General features: G+C 40.6%; 1 protein-coding gene across 1 annotated transcript in view; it reads right to left on the bottom strand.

Annotated features, from left to right (window-relative positions):
- The window catches only part of LOC118774310 (glutamate receptor ionotropic, kainate 4-like), a 373,600-nt gene that overhangs the window by 276,674 nt on the left and 76,018 nt on the right, over positions 1-20,908 (bottom strand). The window contains exon 2 of the mRNA XM_036523569.1: positions 1,532-1,672. The gene's annotated coding sequence lies outside the window, so the exon portion shown is untranslated. The remainder of the gene's footprint in view (positions 1-1,531; positions 1,673-20,908) is intronic.

The raw sequence follows: 20,908 nt of genomic DNA on the forward strand, positions 1-20,908 counted from the left end.
GATTGGTGACATCAAGAGGAACTAATGGTGATGCAAGTAAACGGGTCTTGTATCAATCATTGATGAGTGTTATCGCGCCAGGTCCCGGCGCCAGGATGAAGTGACTGAGGGGGCAGTAAAAAATGGCGAGGGGGCAAATCTTTTTATATAGTAAGAGTATAAGTAAGTAGGTTATCATCCTGCTATGCCTATTTCTGCATTTTTTTCATCCTGCGGGTGGCAATACAGTGGCATTTTGACTAGATGCGAACAATTCCCTACGTTACCTTTTCCATGTGTTTGTGCGTCATGGCCACAATATGAAATAGGAATATTTGGGGCAGATTGCCAAGTCACCACCTAAAATTGGTCTGGTGGTAGGTTTAATGAAATTCATTGATTTAACCATGCAATAGCCTCTGAAAGGCTAAATAACAACAATATAAAACTACTGTTTCAAAATCAAATAATACATTTATTTCACAGTAGTGGTGAAGCCAGTATTAAACCTGAGTGTCCTTGCACAATTTAGGGAATCAGATCTCTCGGAACGTAGGCCTACAAGATGCAAAATAATAGAATTTATGAAGAATTCTAACCACTGAGAGATGACTGCTAAAATCAACAAAACAATAGCCAACAGTGTCAGGGTCATTAAGTACAAAAAAAGATGATCAGATCGTTTGGTCTGTCTTTCTGCTCATGCCATGCAGCTCTCTCACTCTCTCTCTCCCTCTCTCTCGTTGACCAAAACTTCACTTCTGTGTCGTTTCCAAAGAGTATTCCAATGTTTCCAATATTTTTGTTGTTTTTGCTATTTTTCTATAGGGTACATAACGGGGGGGCGCAGAAAATACAACTGAGGGGGCAAAGCCCCCTCTTGCCCCCTCGTGGTGCCGGGTGTGGACACACTGGTCCTGTGTGCACTTATTTGTTTTTTGGCCTCTCTTTTAAAATTTGACCACTTCTTCTTCACCCCCTCCACTGTACGCACCTCTGGTGAAACTGCATTCATAGCAGTCACCACTTTGAGCCACTCTGCATTTTTTCATCGATTTGAAATGCCACTAGTCTGGCCTCCAAAAAGGACATTTTTTTCTCCTCTCCACCTCATCAACCATCACCTCTATCCTTGTATCCAAAACAATTTCTTTTTTTACATCCTTACATACCATTGATCCTCAACATCAATCTCTGCATTTCATTCAGATTTACCTGGGATCTTTATATGCTAATTCGACTAATTAAAGGCGTGTCTCGGTCCATATAAGAACAATCGTGGGAGTGGACATAAAGCGCGTTCATGTGCACATAATCTCACGATGATTTGATTTACACTCTGATTTACGGAGACAATTAGGCATACGTGGTGTTTGATACTTCTGACGAAAAACCTCCGTACACAAATCGTGGGATTCTGCATATGCATGTTCCTAGGTCAATCGTAATGTTTGCATTAGAATGTAATGCTGGGACTAGTCACTCTAGTCCGTGGCTTCTGTAGCGAACAGGCACAAAGCCAGAGGAAAGTGAATCCCATACATACACATACCTTTGACCTCCAGAGGTTCAGGTCACTAATCCATAGTGGAGCACAGGAAGCACTCTAGTATCTGGCCAATCAGATGAAGCACAGCTGTCCACATCACAATGCCTGCCTTTGTTCTGTGGGCTGGGCCTCAGAACAGGCCATCTGTTGGGGAAAAGACAGCACACCCAGTGAGAAAGGATCTGTGTCTCAGACCCAATAAGAGAGGAACCTCTTTATTATGATGAAAACTGCCCATGGCCATGGCAATTATTACCTGAGGCAGAGGTTCTCAGCCTTTTAAGGCCTCAGGTACACCTGGGTGAATATAACATCTAAATAGATTTCATTTTAGGGCAGTCTGTTAGAAAAACAAACACTTTAAAACATTATAAAGGCATTTCTCCTGTCATACACCTCTAATCTTTGTTTCTATGCAGAACACATTTGACTGGTACAATGACCTGTTAACTCTGATAAGTAGTGACTTCACCCAATTATCTGTGGTCACAATGACTGATGAACTGTCACTGAAAACAGACAGATGCCTTGCTGACCACTTCTAAAAGACCAGGAAGGATAGTCCTTACTGCAGTTGGTGATGGGGATCATTTTTTGAATCAGACAACAGAGACAAAGGCCTTACAGACCTGTGGTCTTGATGGTGAAGCACTTTCAAATCTGTTTCATACACACGCACATACGTGCGCACACACACACGCATGCATGCATACACGCACACACACACACACACACACACACACACACACACACACACACAGATACTATTTCAAAAGAGTAAGACTAAATAAAGGCATTATCACTTAATATAACGAAGTAGAGCATTGATATACTGATATACTGATATACTATTGTGATATAACACAATGGAGCTCCTGATACACCATACACTGCATGATATAACACATCACAGTGCATGGCATAGCACTAAGAGTATCAAACATTATTGACAACTTCCTAGCTTGTACAGAGCAATTACACTTTCAGTGAATCTAAATGTATTTTTTTTCTTCATCAGAACATCAAAGTATGTGCAGAAGAGATAAACACAGGCAGTTACATAAGCTTTTAGAAGCATGGCACTAAAGGACACTGTCAAAAGAAGAAAAGTTGGGAAAAACAATCTGAAAAATGCATTTTATTTCAAATTGCTTAAATAACGTCACAGGAAAGTGCACATAATTTGTACCATCTGACAATCCATTTCCATTTACAACAGAATTCAACAGCCAAAGGTGCTGTCCATTTCTGAGAATGTCTCAGAAGTACAAGTATAGCTTGGTCCAAGGGGTAATGGCTCTGTCTTGCAAATAATCATCAAAATCAATCAGCTTTAGTGTAAGAATCCATGAATCAAAATATTGAATGTATGCATCTATCAACAGACTGTACCAACATGGAAAAATAGATCATATGAATAATGTGAGCATCATAATACAGTGAGTAAAAATGCATGTCTTAACAGTGTACAACACATTTTCTGCATCAAAAGCTTGGAGAGCTGTCAGGGAGAGGTCAGCATAAAAGCTAGTATCTCTGCATCATTCACTCCTTTGTATATTTCCTTAATATGGGAAATGAAGGAACTGAATCACCCCTAAACTTCATCAAATGTAAAAAAGGAAGGAAATTCCCACTAACATGTAAATGCTGTGTATCTAATTATGTTTATTCATGGATGAGCAGAGTGATTTGTTGTTTGTTTGTTGAGAATGAACCGCAGCTTTATTCAGCTAATTGCTTCCATTGGTTTATTAAGGAAGCATCAATCTGTGCGCCAGCAGGACACCTTACTACCATGTGTTTAACATAGCTGCTTAGAAGCCATGTGTTTAGGCATCCTTAATACGCTATACTCCAACTGCTGCGTCCTGTTTTAGCATATATCTGTTAGACAACTGAAATGTCATTAAACTCAAAACAGAGCATTGATCCAATAGCCTGAAAGTACATGTACTCTTCAGTCAATGCAGAACTACCTGACTACCTCATTGATCCTCTTAGGACCAAAAGTCGTGTAAACTTTATTATCGGTATGATTAACAAATAATAAATAACAGGAAATGAAACCATATTGAGGATACAATTTCTTTTTTAGGTTCAGGAAAAACTTGCACGTCTTTTCTTTGACTTTATCTGCAGTACAAAACTCTTACTTAAGATAACTGGCAGAGAAACTCATATTTAGAAAGAAATCATATTTACAGTGACTGCCACTTTAACAGAATGTGAAATTCTGCAATTAATAACTGATGTTTTGATGTTGTGATGGCTACTCCTTAAACAATTTCCTAATGACAAAAGAATTGCTTTGTGTATCTCAGTGGCACATTATTGAAACTGCTGCAGTAATCCTTGATGCTGCTCTGAAGCTCTCTGACCTCTGAGTAATGCCACTCTATGCCAGACTCATTTGCTGACTGAACATGCAGTGGGTGATCTTCCTGTTTCCCCCATCTGTGGGAGCTGACTGATTCAGTAGGCTGAATAATTGGTGTTTTTAAAGGACATGTTTGCTCTAATCTTGGAAAGAAAGCCAACTGGAGTGCAGTCTTTCATCTTTCACACCATTTCTCACCCAGAGATGAGATGAGCAAATGAGAAAATTCCCACTGAGTTTAGAAATGCTTTTTTTTGGCAGTGACCGGAAGAAGCAACCCCAGGGATGCTGGTGTCCCTCACGGACTGACTGACTGGGCAGTGCGTGCAGTAACACTAGCAGGTGAAAAGGCCAGCAAAACAGCCACAGAGGCAGTGTCTGTTAAGTTCTTGTTTTAATTGTGACAGGTGAGACTATTCATATTCCTGCTCTTGTTTTCTTTGAGCCCTGCTTTTTGCACTAGCCATAGCTTCCCATTTGCTGAAGCCTCCCGGGCGTTTCCTCACACACATTCACCAGGGCAAGCTCAGGAAATAGATGAGGGCTCATGTAATCTGTTTTTTTCTTCACTGCATGCAGGTGTGAATGATGCATATCTCACCATAGCTTTAGGTCTTAATGACAGAACATAAAACAGGATGTCAACTCCAGGGGAAGATTATATTTGATTCTAAAAATATCGCTGTCTGCTGTCTGCACAGACATAGCAGGGTGGCTGTTTGCCTGATGGTGTGCTGCTACTGTGTGCCATCTTTCACTGGAACATATAGAAGTTTCATCCAGTCACCAGCAACTTGATGGGACTGTCAACCAATGCTACTGCACCCAAGACTCCCGTCAGATGGTTCCCCCTCAGGTCATGCAGGGATCCAGCTTACATTCACTTGGAGCCCTGACCCCAATTGAAGAGGCATATTAAATGCAACCCACAAGAGAGATAAAACAGAGACCGAAAATTCAAACCGAGCTGGAGGGGACCGATAAAGTCATTAGAATTCAGAGCTCATTTCACCACTGATATATTCTCCTCTCCTCAGGTGAAAGCATCTGTCTGAAATACCAGCTCATGTGAAGTGCTCCCCTCAAAAACAGGGGGGGGATGTGACCAAACAGGTCTGGACTGAGAACATGAAGTCACCAACACAAGGACAGGACTGAGAGGCTGATGTAATGAACATGAGGACTGGGTAAAGAGGATGACGTCATCAACATGAGGAATGGACAACATGAGGAGTGGATTATGTCATCATCTTGAGGTCTGAGTGTTGGATATGAACAACAGAGATCTCAACACCAGGATTCAGTGTAGGGGTGTTATTACATCACAATTTTAACTTGCACTGTATGTGGAAATGAAGATACAGACTTGTAGAGGAACCGCAATAAAAGGTAATAACACACACCAAGAAATTTAGAGAGAGAAAAGTAAATGCCTCAGGAAATGACATTCTACAACCCTGGAGCCAAAGAACTCAAGGGTGTTGGGAATACAATAAAGTAGAGTCATTTATCACTGTTTGGGGATGGGGCAGGAAGCAGTCATAATGAAGTGCCTAGCACACCAGCACTGGATCACCCAGTAAATATACACATACATGTATATGCATTTCATACCACTAGAAGAGCCTTAAGCCTATAATAATATTAAAAAAGAAAATCCTCATCGCACAGACACTAGAGAAGTTCCATGCACACACGCGAGCTGTTTCAATGAACACTACTTCATAAGTAAACTGCATCAGGTGTCTCAGTAAAAGATGTACAGTTGCAAATGTTACAACATTAAGAAATAAAGTGTCATTCACTGTGAAGGGTCCCTTATGAAATGTTAAGATGACTTTAAGTGATATATGGAACGAAGCAAAATTATTATGAATAATAATCCCACATTGTAGCTTTTGCCTACTTTTAACCTTACTTAATATTACAACCATCTTAAAATCATGTTTTTGTGAAAAACATGGGGTTTTTTGTCTTTTTTTCTTTCCTTCCAGGTCTGTTTTCAAAACCAGCTGCTACTTATGATTAAATGGACTCTTACTATCACTGAAAACTCCTTTACTATCCCCTTCAGAGTAGTCAATTATAACTTCACTCTTAGATATGTGGTTCTAAAGTAACAGATTTAATCAATAAAATCTTATTTAGCAGCAGAAGCAATGTGAACAGCCAATCAAAATTGGTGTTGTGAAGTGATATTCCAGATCAGCTAATATTGTTGTACATTCCAAGGAATATAGTGATCACAAAATGCAACAGAATCATTCTTACACTACCGCTGTTTTAAAACTCAGTAATCCACTTAAGCCTTATTTAAAACATGTATAGTACCCAGTGTACTGTAATGAGTGTAATGACACGTAGCTAATTGTCTGGATGTCAGTCAACATGGCAGGAAGAAGAATCATGCTTTTTAACAATGAAAACACTGCCTTCTTCAGGTTTTTGATAATCTTAAGGCCAATGAAAAATGCAGCATAGAAGTTGGAGATTCTATTAAAAAGGAGGCATCACATCATGAAAATGAATGCAAACCGGCAAGGCACCACAGTGCCGATTATCATCAATACCCTAAAAAAACCTTCCATTGAATTATTATTGTAGGTTTTCATTTGGTTAAGGACACTGAGTGCACTGCATTATCGTAGCTCACATAGCGGCAGAAATTTGCATGTGAAATTCAAAAAATAAATTTATTTTTAAAGATTGCAAAAATACACAGAACAAATATGATTTATTCTATTAAGAACTTAGTTTGAAGTTTGAAGAATTTAGTTAAAGGTATTTCTCAGTTAAATAATAGAAAAATGTTGTAGAAAACACAACACGTGTATATTTTGCCCCATCATTTGTAATTTTGTGGTTAAGAATTGACTGCTTCTTAGAATCAAACTGTCCTGTTTGGATGTGGTTGTTATAATGCGGAGTATGCTTTTTTAAGCTTTTCTTCTGAATATTTAAAATGAAATCAATGTAGCCAATAAATTTTCTATCATAATAATGTAGTAATGGACTGGTTCTTATTACCCTTACAAATACAGTAGTGTTGTATACATTGTTTGTTTTCTTGATCCTTTTGCCCTTATTAGATTGAGGAATACTGTATAGCAGCTGACATGCTGTAATTGTAGACTGATTTTGCTGTAGACCGCCATAAAGGAAGATGACATTGTGTTCTAGCTCACTGATTATTAAGTACATTGGAAGTAGGCAGTAAATTGCAATGTAATACTGCAAGGATGACAATGACAATGTGACAATAAAGGTTTATTAATTATTTTACAGTAAAATAAAGAATTCACATGTTCAAAAATACCCTTTTTTCATTCTCCCACATCACAATGTTATGGATAGTATTAAAAGGCTGTTAAAATCGCATCCCTATTAATATTGCATATGTTATATATGTTATATGTACAGTATGTCAGGTTGCACTGTATTAAAAACAAATATACACAGTCATATATACACAGTATATTTACAGTATAGTTGGAAATGTCAATGCAAATTAAACAATAACAAGCTTGTTTGGAGAGCCACTTAAAAAGGACTTTATAATGTGGTGGGCACGGTTGGTCTAGGCTAGGGGTATGATCTTCGTTTACACAAAAAGGCAGCTGGCCCGGAATGGCGAAACTGGAAGGAAACCGGAACTTACCCTCATCAGGTCGCTTCGTAAGTTCTCCGGGCCAGTCCAAACCGCCGCTCCGCCGGCGAAGAGCTCCGTGTTTTTAGTTGTCGAGCTTAGTTCAGTTGTATGTGATAGTTTTTCTGAAAGCACGGCAGTCTTACATGAAAACAAAAAAAGCCTGGGCGAAGAAAGGGGTAGGTGCGCTTTCTCTGGAGGACAGGCAGGTCCCAGGTGCACCATCACACCCCATTTTCCCTCCATTTTGGCTTTTTTAAAAAGAAAAGCCCTCCCTCACGACCGACTGGCGCCCAATCAAGACACAAGGCGTCGACCCCAATGTCCACACCAGCCACCATTCCGGAAGCACAGCTGCCATGCCACTAAATGAGTGCTAGTTTATTTAAACATTTTATTAATAACAAGCATTAGGAGTTATTATGCCCTGCTCACTAATGCCTGGGCATAACAATAATGATCAAGTAATGTCCTCACAATCAGCATCATTACCACTGGTGTTGCTCAGAGTAAAGACAGGTCAAAAGTTCGTTTTCTTAAAAGCCAATGCACATTTCTGTTTTTTTTTTTCTCAAAGAACATTTCCAAGAAACACAATATCAAAATACATGATACATACGGAGCAAATCATATTTTGTTTAAAATAGAAATACATTTGATATAGTGGTAGATTGTGGAAAATAAAATACAATTGTCACCTTTCCCTGCTAAACCATATCTGTTATTACAGACTTCCTTGGGAGCTGTTATCAGACTGCAGTCAAAAACATCAAAACCACAGGCACTGTGATTAAAAACTTTCATACATTTCACCACTGAATGCAACATTCATTTCATTGCAGTGTTATGTTTTTCCCCTTTGCAATCCTGTTTTTCCTTCTTTTTCGTTTTGAATCGGCAACTGCACATCAGGCTTGTCACACCACAACAACCCTAACATCCATGCAGATGCTCTGAAGTGAGACAAATACAATCCTCTGACACGCTAGCATGGAGCCAACAGCTTTTTTTGGAACTTCAACTCGTACAGCTCACGGCAGTGGAGCAGGCACTCATTGTAAAGTAGGTGCTACTCCACTGATGTCATATATACAGGCATCTGATAATTAAGGGGTCTCAGAGGAAACTCTGGTTGACCTCCCCACCTTTATCCACAGAGTATCAAGCTAATTTGTTCTGCAGGTGTACTGGTCATTGTCGGCAAACAGTGGGAAAAATTCTGAACCCAGTCCATTGGGTTCAGCCTCCCTTCAAAAGGAATGGCTTTCCAACTGAGCCACTCAGGACACCATTGCTTTTGTCCACTATTTTCAGCATGTGTTTCAGAAGGAATAAACAATACTGCTACACTACTAAAGATAAAGTTAATGGAAAGCATTACCCAGCCGTTACTCAAATGTAGTGTAACGGTAAGGAGCAGGGCTCGTAACCAAAAGGTTGCTGGTTCAATTCCCTGCTGGGGCACCATTGTTGTACCCTTGGGCCAGGTATATAACCCAGAATTACCTCAGTAAATATCCAGTTGTATAAATAGGTGACATGAAAAAATTGTAACCTTTGCAAGTCTGCTAATTATGGAATGCCATTATGACATGCATGTGAGCAGACACAGCATGACACACAAAGAGATAAGATATTATATGGATACGATACAATACACCTCAAGAACTAATCCAACTTGAAGAGGTTACATCACTCTTTGTGGTTGATACTATATTCACACTTTCAAACTGCTACACTCTCCCCCTCTAAACTTCCACCGCAGCTTCAGCCATCTGATAAGCTTCAGTTTGTGTCATCCAAGTCACATTACATCACAGAGCTCCGCTACAGTGGCCATGAGGGAGACTGGGCAGCAGGTGCAGCCAGATCCCGGCAAATCAATGGCTATTTCAATCATACACATTTTAGGAGGGAGGGAGTGTAACCACTGCTGGAGTGGACTTTACATCCTTGTGAACTGTGTATTACATTCACCGTATGGTGCATTTGTCAATGCTGTAGAGCATGTCAAATCTATTTTCAGGTTGAAAGGAGACCTTGGACTAGTAAGCCTCACCCTGTGTCCATAGCTCATATAGACAGGGGACTATCTTGGTCAACATGGCACTTAAAAATAACACTATCCACCTAGGAGGAAATTCAAGTCAGCATAAGGATAGTAAAAACACCCATGGTGTGAGTTTTGAAGTGATTTATCATGCTCTTTGGAGACTCTTTGGAGAGTTTGAATGAAACAAATATTCACTTAAGGAACTGTGACTGGGTGAAGAAGTTTGGTATCAGTAATTTACATACCTGTGTGTACTTATATGCAGTCTTATATTTTGCACAGTACATAAATCCATTACACTGCACACTGCTGCATCCACTAGTTCTTTGTTAATGAGTTTTTTTTATATATATAAATTGACAAATAAATCTGGAACATTCTGGCACACATTTGTTTTGGCACATATTTCATATATATTCCTTGTTTTCTGTGTTTGAACATGACTGTTATTCATGGCCTATGTATGAAACCCTCAGACTCCTGGACAAAAGCAGAGGCCTTTCACTTTCCAGGGTCACTAATGCATTGTACAGTGGTGCTACTCTGTCCTCAGTTTGGTTTGATTAGAAATTCAACATTGAGAAACAGTATGTAGGAGGTTCAAAATGGTGACAGCAAAAAATTGAGATATACCCCCAGAAAACTTGTGCCTCTATTCAACTGCAAAGCTTTTACTCAAAAGCTTTCAAACAAAGAGACTGGCATTCTTAAGCGCATTACAATATGTAAATGGGTGTCTTAATTAGAAGTCAATTTGGCATGCCCCACTTCAAAAAAACATTGTGAATTAAATAAATATTGTTCCACATTATTATATCAGTGTAATTTCCCCACGCACTCCCCTCCTCTATGCTTCCTTTCTTCTTTTTTTCATTTTCCTTTATTCTCCAACAAGTGCTTCGACTGCTGTGTCCCAGCACACGTCCGTGCGAAAGCAAAACTGAGATCCCTGTGAAACATATGTGGCTGCCTCCAGACTTCGCAACAATGAGAAATAACGTTACTGCCTACATCCCATGTGGGATTCCATGGCTCTTCCTGAAAGACCCCCACCCTCCCCTCCCCCACCCCCCAACTGCCATCTCCTGTAGGCAGGCTCACGAACCCCCCCAATTGTGCTCTCTCCCAGGGGGCTGTCCCCGATGTGAGGAGTCATGTCTATATTTAGATTCCACAGATACAGATCTTATTCACATGGGGAGGGCAGGTGACAATGGCTGTCAGATGTCTGCACCACTTACTGATCTGAACGTCTCACTGGTGCATCATTCGCCTGTAATAGATTTCTGTTGACAGGAATGTAGTTAATGGAATCACATCCCAGCCACCATATGTACTGATCATGAAGGAATGAAAGAGAGTGAAGCCATGGGCTTCATGGGCACACAGTAAAAGCACCTTTACACACATACATGTACATGCAAGAAATAGATATGCATACTGTATATACAGGATATTGTCCTACCAAGATGTGACAGAAAACAATTTACACACATGGAGGAACATGCATACACACACTCACACAACTGAAAATTCATCTTTCATAGCTAAACAGCAAAGAGATCCGTCTTTTATAAAATAAGGGAAACGTCTGTTAGACAAAAACCTTGTATAATGTATTTCTCTGCAAAGTTTGGGCTGTTCATGGGCCAGGTTAGTGCCATGCTGCCTGCTGAAGAATAACAAATGAAAATAAAAGTCAGTGAAACACTATACATACCGTGCATTCAGAATTCATTGATTATTTTTCATAAATTTGCAAAAAAAAAAATCGAAAATCCTGTTTTCGCTTTGTCATTATAGGATATTGAGTGTAAATTGATAAGAGAAAAAATTTATTTCAATTATTTTAGCATAAGGCTGCAACATAACAAAATGTGAAAAAAGTGAAGGGGTCTGAATACTTCTTTCTGAATGCACTGTAGCTACTCATTCATTGATTGTTTGATGTATTGGCTAATTTGATCATCCATGTTTTCATTCTTTCCTTCACTCAATATCAATTAACTGCTCATTTTGTTCAAGTCTATGGAGGATTGTTGTGGTTTAGCAGCCAGCAAACTCAGGCCTCCAGCCAGCTAAAATGACATTGCATAACAAGCTGAGAAGGAGAGAATAATTAATGAAAATGTCAATCAAAATGATAACGGAAAAATTATGGTAAAACCCCCATCCTGTCTGAACTCTTCAAATATATTCAACACAACCAATCTACAAAGCAAAGCCATCGTAGAACTTTAACAGAGAGACCCATAAACTATTATAATTTGTTCTAATTCTGCCGTTTATAACTCAAGAATCAATAATACATTGGAAATTTTAAGTTTTAGAAAACATAAACATGACAGAAAATGTTCCATTTCAGGGTCTGGGTTTCAGTAATGTTATGCCAAAATAAATGACATGTCTAAAACAGTAATGATGTGTATTGTTCAGTCCTGTGGTAAAAAGAGCAAAGTCATAATCATAATCACAAAGTCCTCAAATGTAAATCGAAATCTGTCAACATATCAGGTTTTGGCTTAGTATTTCACAAAAGCGCTTCATCTTAGTAAAAACTACAGCTGTTACTTGTAATGTTCATCTTTTCTAGGGAACTTACTTTAATAATATTAAGAAAGCACTTTATATTCAGGCTACAGTTAAAATAAGTGACCTTTATAGTTATTAGAATGATAAAAAAGGTAAAATATGCTAAAAGATATTATCACTCCTACATACATTCTGAAATTACTATGCACTCAGCTACAAGTGCTTTGTGGTGGGATATATTATGTAGTTATATGAAGTATTTTTACCTATAACTGAAATCAATCATGAAAGAATCAGTATGTAAATGTCATACAATTTAAATTCAGTTTAAATTCAGTTGTCAATCAAACAGCTCTTTGATCATGGTGTTCCATGTTATTACTGGAAGGCTGGAAAAACAATAGATCTATTGGGCACCTACCCCCCGGCATGTCGCCAGACCAGACCAATTCCTCTTTGTCTCTGCATCTGTGAGGACAGCTTCCCAATCCAGGAATGTAGGATGGCGAGGAGTTCAGTGTGACAGTACACCAAAGCGTGTATGATTTATAAGATGCCGCATGGCTGAGTGGCAGGACCCTCTATCAGCGCTGACCTTACAACCTGCTTGCTGTCTGAGGGACACAGCACGCACAAGGTGATGACAGACAGGGATGGCAGTGCATCATGATGGCTGGGAACTGAGCTTGCAAACAGGGGTTTCAGGTTCAAACACTGCACGCCATAATGTACTCTCCTTACGCTGAACCAACCCTTGCACTAGATACTTTGCCTGATTTGCTCCAGGACAAATCTAGCTGTCTAAAAGGACACATGCAATGGTAAATTATATAAACAAATTTCATTTGATGTAGCCTGCTACAATTCATAATAATTAAAAATAAACTATTATATTATACAATATCATGATCTGAGAATACAAGAGAAACTGCATAAGGGCAACATAGTCACAATGAACAGTAACGTTTATTGAGCATCTGTCTTCTAGTAAAAAATGTACAGATTCTATTTTGGCTCAAAAAAATCTGTGAATTCACTCAGAAGCAGTGTGGATTAAAAACAATGCCCTTATATTCCAAAATGAAAATTGATAAAGCCATTAAAAATAATAGGCTGCAGGTTTTTGAAACAAAGGAGATTATCTGGCCTCATATTCATCATCATATTCATTATCTGGGATTTGGGGTCCTGAGGGAGTCAAACCAAGAGAGGCCCGTCACAACTGAACAGTGAACGAAATCCCATCTAACAATCTCTGAAATGTCAGAGACAAATCAGGGGCCCGAGGAGGTCAGTCTGAGCCAAGCTAGTAGGAGATTTGCATTCACCCGCTGAAGTAGATACATGACAGCCTCCAGACATCTTCCTCTATGGCGCTAGAGGCAAAGTAGTGATTCAGCAGGACAGTGAGTTATTTGAACCTTGGACCAGCTGGATGGTGGCACACAGCTGCGAACTCGACTAGCTGGACTCTTCGCTGCACTGATCTCCTGATTAAAGGCAAGGACATAAAAGGGAGTACCTCTTACTCAGCACTGTCTTTTCCTACACAGACAACCCTTCCCCACATGCCCTCTATTTTAACCATAGTGCTGTTGTATCAGTGACCAGAATTTAAACAGCATTTCGAAAGAAAGAAAGATGCCCCCCCGCACAATAGTTGAAAAAGGGAATCTGTGAACTCAAACATGGTCAGATTGTCAGATTGTTCATGTTGGGAGAGTACCAGGCATTTTATGGTTCTTTGCCTGGTCTGGGTTTATGATTCCTTTCCCCTCTCAGGACCAGACCAAAAGCAGATAAGATCAGTCAACAAATACACACACATAGCAGGCAAGAGGGCGAATGGCCTACCACCATAAATACCTCTAAATCAGTGACCTCAGGTCACATACCCACTTAAGCAGCCGTTGCTTTAAGAATTGCAAGAAGTTACATAGAACCCAATCAGATACTTTAAAAATCTCAAACTAATGATTACCAGTTTGGATTTACATTTGATCTTGCCAGATAAAAGCGGAAGTAGGGCGTGGTACGCCCGCTCTGTGTATTGGTAAACATTAATCTGCCCCTCAGATGTAGAATCCTTGGCTAAATGGTGGCCGCAGTCATGTTTGGTTTAATCTGAAAGAGGTTCAGGTACCAAATACTTCTAATTTAATCTTAAAGAACACTGTCTTTTGGCCAATCTTAGAGTTACTTCTTAAAACAGTAACATCCAGTTAGACCACAACTGCAGAGGGTTGCCTTCTCCCCATTCTCCCCTTCCTGAGCACAATCAGTGTGTGTGCGTGTGTGTGTATGTGTGTGTTTGTTTGTATCTACATGTTCGGATCACTTACCCTTTTATACCCCACAGTTAATTGTACCCTCATATTATGGGAAAAATGTTGGAAAACCCAATGCTGTGTGATAACATGTATTTCTCAATATAGCAGCGAAACCACCATTTTACCAATTCTTCTCAGCCAACTATCTCCTCTTAACCCATGCCTATTAATGTTTGGTGTCATGGTGATGCTCATGAAAAGCTGAATGCAAAAATGATAATCTAAAAAATATATCTTGTATTTCCAGATGTTGGGATCTGAAGCACAAAATTAAGTCCTGAAGAAACTTCCAGGCACTCCCCCACCATAAAATTAATTATGTGTGGGTCAGGGAGGTGGAGAGAGCTTCTTCGTCAGGCCTAGAACAGGCCTCTTTGCTCAGTTTTGCGGCGCAGTTTCTGTTTATGCTCAGTTTTGCCGCTCAGTTTTGCCAGCTCAGTTTTTGCCTACGCTCAGCCTTGACGTTCAGCCTTATGCTCAGATAGACGCTCAGTCATTCAGTCCGTGGCTCAGTTCCTCCTGCAACTTTGCAGATTTTTCCTTTTGGAGTTTTGCTGCTATTGTGAGTGGTTCCTGTGTTCTTCTTTGGGAGAGGTAAAAAATTGGCTTGGGTAATTTTCTTTTCACACATTCATTCATCCATTCTGTGATCCATCCATGTTCTTGTTTTGTTAATGTCTTTATGTAATTTAATGTCTGTTAAGGTAGTGGACCAGGTCTGTAGCCCAGACAGAATTTTGTCTTTGTCTTAGTGTAACTTCTCAATAAACCTTTTTAATTTATTCCAGTTGTGTTTGTATAATTCTGACAAAGGTTGATCCACCAAACTGCTCATTTCCTATCAACGAATTCGACGATTTAATTGATAATCAATATCTTTAATAATAATTACTAAATTAAATCAATTCTTTTAATTATTTTACATATAGGTTAAGTGAGGAGTTTTAGTAACTGGTGTCATTTGTGTTCGGTATTCAGAGTGCCGGACGATAAACAAGGACGTTAATTTCTAAGACCACTGTGTTCAGACCATTTAATTTTTATTAAAGTCTCACTTCCCCGACATTCATTACAGAGGCCAGGACCACTACACACAGCTCACAGTGTTCTTATAATTTTTCTAGCATACACCGGGTGCAAAGGTGGCAGCAGTTCATAATGTGATGGCTAGGTTTTCACACACATTCTTGCCAAAGTATGATTAAACAACAATTATATGTATCTGGAGGAAAAACACACAAATGACTTGGATTTCATGGCCATTCAGCAAAAGCACAAACTATATAGAATCATCAATGGAATACTTTTCTATTAATATAAAATAAACTCCAAGAACACAGGGCTCTGTGTCTACCCAGTCCACCAGCAGCCTTATGTCCTGTTGGTTGAATAGGTGAGAAGGTTCTATTGTTGATGGATGTGATAACCAAATCCCTTTTGGTTAAGACTCCTTGCCCAATATACCTTTAACCATATTGGTCACATATATTTCTCATACTTTCCTGCAAAAACATGCAGTGTGAGTTAGCAGAGTAACTAGAACAGAAGTTAGACCTTGGCAAACTGATTCTAAGTGCAAACGCATCCTCAGACTAAAGAATGTCACAGATCTGTGGAAAGAAGTCCTCAAAACACTGTGCATCAGGGGGTTCACTGACCACAATTCTAAATGAGTGTTTATATCCTCCTCTTACCATTTACTTCAGCTTTTGAGTCACTCAGCATTAGTGGGAAAAATGTGTGCATTCACAGCACAACCACAGTGTTGTTTAGAATAAAGGCAACAACTTAGGGCGTACTCACACTTGACCCTTGTACCCTGTGCTCAAGCATGATTGTCCCCCCACCCCACTCCCCCGCTGGCCTGCGCTCACATTGCGCTTAACATTCCGAGCCCGAGCACGCTTACGTCATCACGATGCAACTTTTTGTGTTGAAGAAAAGCGCTCTCGCACAGCGCAATGGAGTTCATGATTGTACTTACTTTGTGGCATATTTGGAGTGACGCACGGCCCTCTCACATGCCTTATAGATTTATCGATTATGCAACGCAGCAATTTTCATTTAATCGTACTGCACGTATAAGAAGATTTTTACGGAGGCAGCTGACGTTTCATTCATTATGCTAAGGGACAGACCAATATTTTGTGTAAGACTACAGTAGCCTAATCATAATAATGTTACCTAATGTTAACCAGTTAGGGCTACTACTTGTGTGTGCGCTACTGTCATCATTACAACAACAAGCATCTTCTATTACTGCTTGGATAGTACATTTTTCAATTCATTCGAGAATATTTGGGTTAATAACGGATCTGGTTCTCACCTGATTGATGAGCGTGAACTGTAGTCTGCGAGTAAAGCAGCTCCAAATTCCTCCCTCAATGTCAGCTGCCTCCGTAAAAATCTTCTTATACATGCAACACGATTAACTTAAAATCGCTGCATTGCATAATCGAAGCTAACTGGCTGGGGAGCTAACATTAGTTGGCTGCGTCCTTTGTAATACTCTGACTAAGCCCCTGACAACAGCAATGCTTACATCGCCACGTGAAGTATGGATAGTTTTATTTCGCTTGCTAGTAATCAAGCTAATGTGGGGATCCACAGAGTTGTTTTTAGGTATAGATCTACAGAACTAACCAATCAAATTTTGGAGGTAGCCAGGTTGTTATATTTAAGGTAGTTAGCTGTGTTACGAGTGGGTTGACCACCATTCACACACAAACACACAGTGTTTTGGGTTTATTTATTTATTTTCTTTTGGTACCTCCTGCTGACGTCATCACGCAGCTGACGGTTCCTCGGAAGGTTGGGGCTGCCTGTCATTTGATTGCTATACAGAGCTCCAGGTGATCAAATGGAGGTGGTGGAAAACTGGCGGTAAATGGCGGGTAATGCTGACAGCAACAGCCACCAGGAGTTGAGCGTTTGGTTGCCTCCACAGAGAAAGGATGATGCGAGACTGATCACCTCGTGGGTTCTGGCTACAGCAAGCAAAGGGAAAAGCTAATGGTGAAAAGTAGTTGAGGTATGCGCATATAAGTTTAGAATAAATTCAGCAGAACCATTTACCTAACGCTAACCAGAAAAAGAAGGGTTGGTCGCCGACGCCATCCACGGGAAGAGGGACTTACACGGGTGTCACGCACGGGATATTTTAAGAAAAATACAAAAAGCTGGCTGCCGAGGCAGGCGAGGATGGGCTGGCCCAACAAGCACCAAGGAGACCCAGGCAGCAGGTAGACCCCGTCCTTTTCGAGGTCCGTCTGGTGCCATTTCATTTTGTTTGTTTCCTTTTCCTCTACATTTGCACATGCCAGGTTACGCTCGTACTTCTCACACAAAATGAGCCACGGGAGTTAGCGAGTACGTAACAGCTGGCTAATCAAATGATGGTTTAAAGGAATTATTATGACTGGGCGTGTAACTAACAGATATCCAGCTAACTGTTGCTATAACGGATATATTTGTTAAATGGGGCAGTTGTATCATTGACATCTTGTTTGAGTTCCGTGCTTGGGTACGGTTAGCGATCACACTGATGCGGGCACGGTTCAGGGTACCGCGCCCGGGCACTGTACGGAGCGATCACACTAGTCAAACGAACTGGACTTTGGGGGGTCAAACTAGGGTGACCATCCGTCCGGATTTCATCCGGACAGTCCTGTTTTTGAGCCCTCTGTCTGGACAGAGAGAGTGTGTCCTCCTTTTTGGACATTTGTCTGGATTTTTGGCATGAGTGGACATCTATCTGCATTTCTTGAGCACAAACACCTCATTTCAAGGCCTCTGTACTTACTGCTGTTACGTGTCATCATTTCTGACCCTCCGCCACCACCGTAGCACGGAACATCACAAAATTTCACCCATTTCCTTTTCGTGAAGTAGTCGATAACCCCCCTTGTGATTGAATGAATGCCGTTGCTGCACTAGTTGAGTGTATAAGTTGCATATGCTGAAACGAAAGATGTCTTTCAACTCTGCGTAGTGTTCTCAACACCAGTTTGCTACCAAAAGCAGGACAGATGCATACCATGCATTTTGTAAACTGTGCCAAACAGACATTGATGTCAGCTCCAGAGGTAAGGGTGCCTTAGAAAGGCACGCTCTCACAGACAGGCACAAGGAGAAAGCCAGATCTGCCAGGCAATCCTCTGTGGCAGCGTTTTTTGCTCCAGCAGTAACTATACTGGATGATAAAACCACAGCTGCAGAGCTAACTAAGCTATTTCACACGGTGAAACATCACCATTCCTACAGGAGCCTGGACTGTTGCGCTAAGCTCGATAGGCAGGTCTATGAAGACTCTATGGTCGCCAAAGCACTTACACTCGGCAGGACAGAAGCACAAGCATTGTGCTCCAATGTTTTAGCCCCAGGTCTGCATTAACCTTTCACAGGAATGCACAGAAATGTACCCCAAGTTCCTGGCCAAAAAGGCTCTCTTGGAGGCAGCAAGGAAAGGTTTGAAATACAAAAAGTAGAATATCTCTGGTGAGTAGTTATCCCCATGCCATTAGCATCTTATAAAATTATTACAATGGTAATTAAAGACTGTAATTCAGAATCTCAACCAAAATTATATCTTGGCTTTTGCCCAGATAAATTGGCAGAGGGATCACTGTAAGAGGATCAAAGTGGTGTCTGCCATGGCAAAGACTTCAGTGCCCCTGTCAGGGGAGCTCAGGCAGGGACTCAGGCGCAGACAGGAAGGTACAATGAACAAGGCGAGTTTAATGAATCCCAAACGAAATCCGAAAACAAGGTCAGAACAGGCAAAGTCAAAAAACCAGGAAATCACGGTGAACAAAACCAAAAAACAGATCCAAAAACAAGGTCAGAGAAACAGGCAAAAATTCAACAAGAACGGGCAGGCAAAACAGGATAAACAGCTTGAAGCACAACAGACGAACTGAGACGAACTAGCAACGAGACATGAAACAAACGGGGAATAAATAGGGCAAGGCAGATGACAAGATGGGGTTCAGGTGTGCAGGTAGGCGGGTGGAGCCAGTCAGGTGACCAGGTGGGCGGAGACAGGGCGGAGAGCAGGGCAGGGCTGGAACACAGGGAAAAACAAAAGCACATGGACAGGGAAAACAAAAACAAACCCGGCTAAGGAGCTGCAGTCCTGACAGCCCCAATCCAAGTGCCTGTGGATAGGCCTAAATGGACATTCTTTTCTAGACTGTTACTGTTTGTTTTCTGTGGGCCTATCTCCTTTTTATATCTTAATGATCTTTAAATCACAGATTGCTGTTCTCTACTCCAAGTTCCGTAAGAACAGCATGGTTTTTTCACTGTCATTGTGTTATTTTGCAATGTATGTGCCCTGGTCTTAAGTGACTAAAAAGTTACTGGGTCATAAAGGTGGGCTTGTTGACTAATGTGAAAACACACACACACACACACACAAAAGTAATGTTACTATGTTATTATAATAAATAGTTGCCTTCTATGGAAATGGTTTTTGTCCTAACTTTTTGGCACAAGTGTCCTCATTTTCAGTGTCATGGCGGTGGTCACCCTAGGTCAAACGTGCTCGGGCACGGTACGGATTGCCTAGTGTGAGTACACCCTTAATGGCATTGGGGCATAACTGATTCCAAGGATCCAGGGATCCAGTTACTGGTCTGCCCCAGGGTTTTTAAAGACTATATGAATATTTGGTAATCCATTTGGTTTGTATTAGCTTCATTACAAGGCCTATTCAATATGAGCAGTGGTGGGGGGGGAGTTGTGGGTTGAGGTGAAATATGACACTTTCTGTGTTGGGAAGCGGTTTGTTGGATGTTAGAGATGTGGGAGTGCCAATGGGGGTAGGTAGTGGAGCCAGAGAAACATGCAAGTACGTAGGCAGAATACACAAAGAACACAATGTAAAATTTTATTTATTGTGTATGGAAGGAAAGACACTGCCTTTGTCCTTGACATTGGGTCAGCGTTATTATTTCTTTAGTTTGCAGTGTGAAATGTCTATCTCTCCCCTGAGTTATAAGAAATGTCGAAACTGTTCTAAGCTCTGCAGCATTTCAAAGCCCTCCTTCCAAAGATCTCCTTCACTTGTCCTTTGAAATAAACGGTCTCTTTGACACATCAAAAAATTTCCATGACAGATCTTTCACTTTTTCATTTTTCTACATTTCCATAAACCATTTTCCCCAACCTGATGGGTATTGTTATCTAAAAATCAGACCAGGAAGGACGCACTTCCCAACAGAAGAGAAGACTGAGTAATGTCTCTTACATTTGGTGCAAGTGACTTACAGAATGATCATTTGTCTCATAGTCCTGGAGATTCTGCCTGCTCTCACAAAAGGCAATGTGAGAAATTGTCTCCAGAGCTGTATCTAAATAGGATCCATTTTATGCTGTTTCCTGTTTAGCATTAAACACTGGTCGACCCCCCCCCCCCCCCTCTCTGTGTGTGTGTGTG

The sequence above is a fragment of the Megalops cyprinoides genome, chromosome 3 (assembly GCF_013368585.1).
Source record: "Megalops cyprinoides isolate fMegCyp1 chromosome 3, fMegCyp1.pri, whole genome shotgun sequence".
In the NCBI taxonomy this organism is placed as follows: domain Eukaryota; kingdom Metazoa; phylum Chordata; class Actinopteri; order Elopiformes; family Megalopidae; genus Megalops; species Megalops cyprinoides.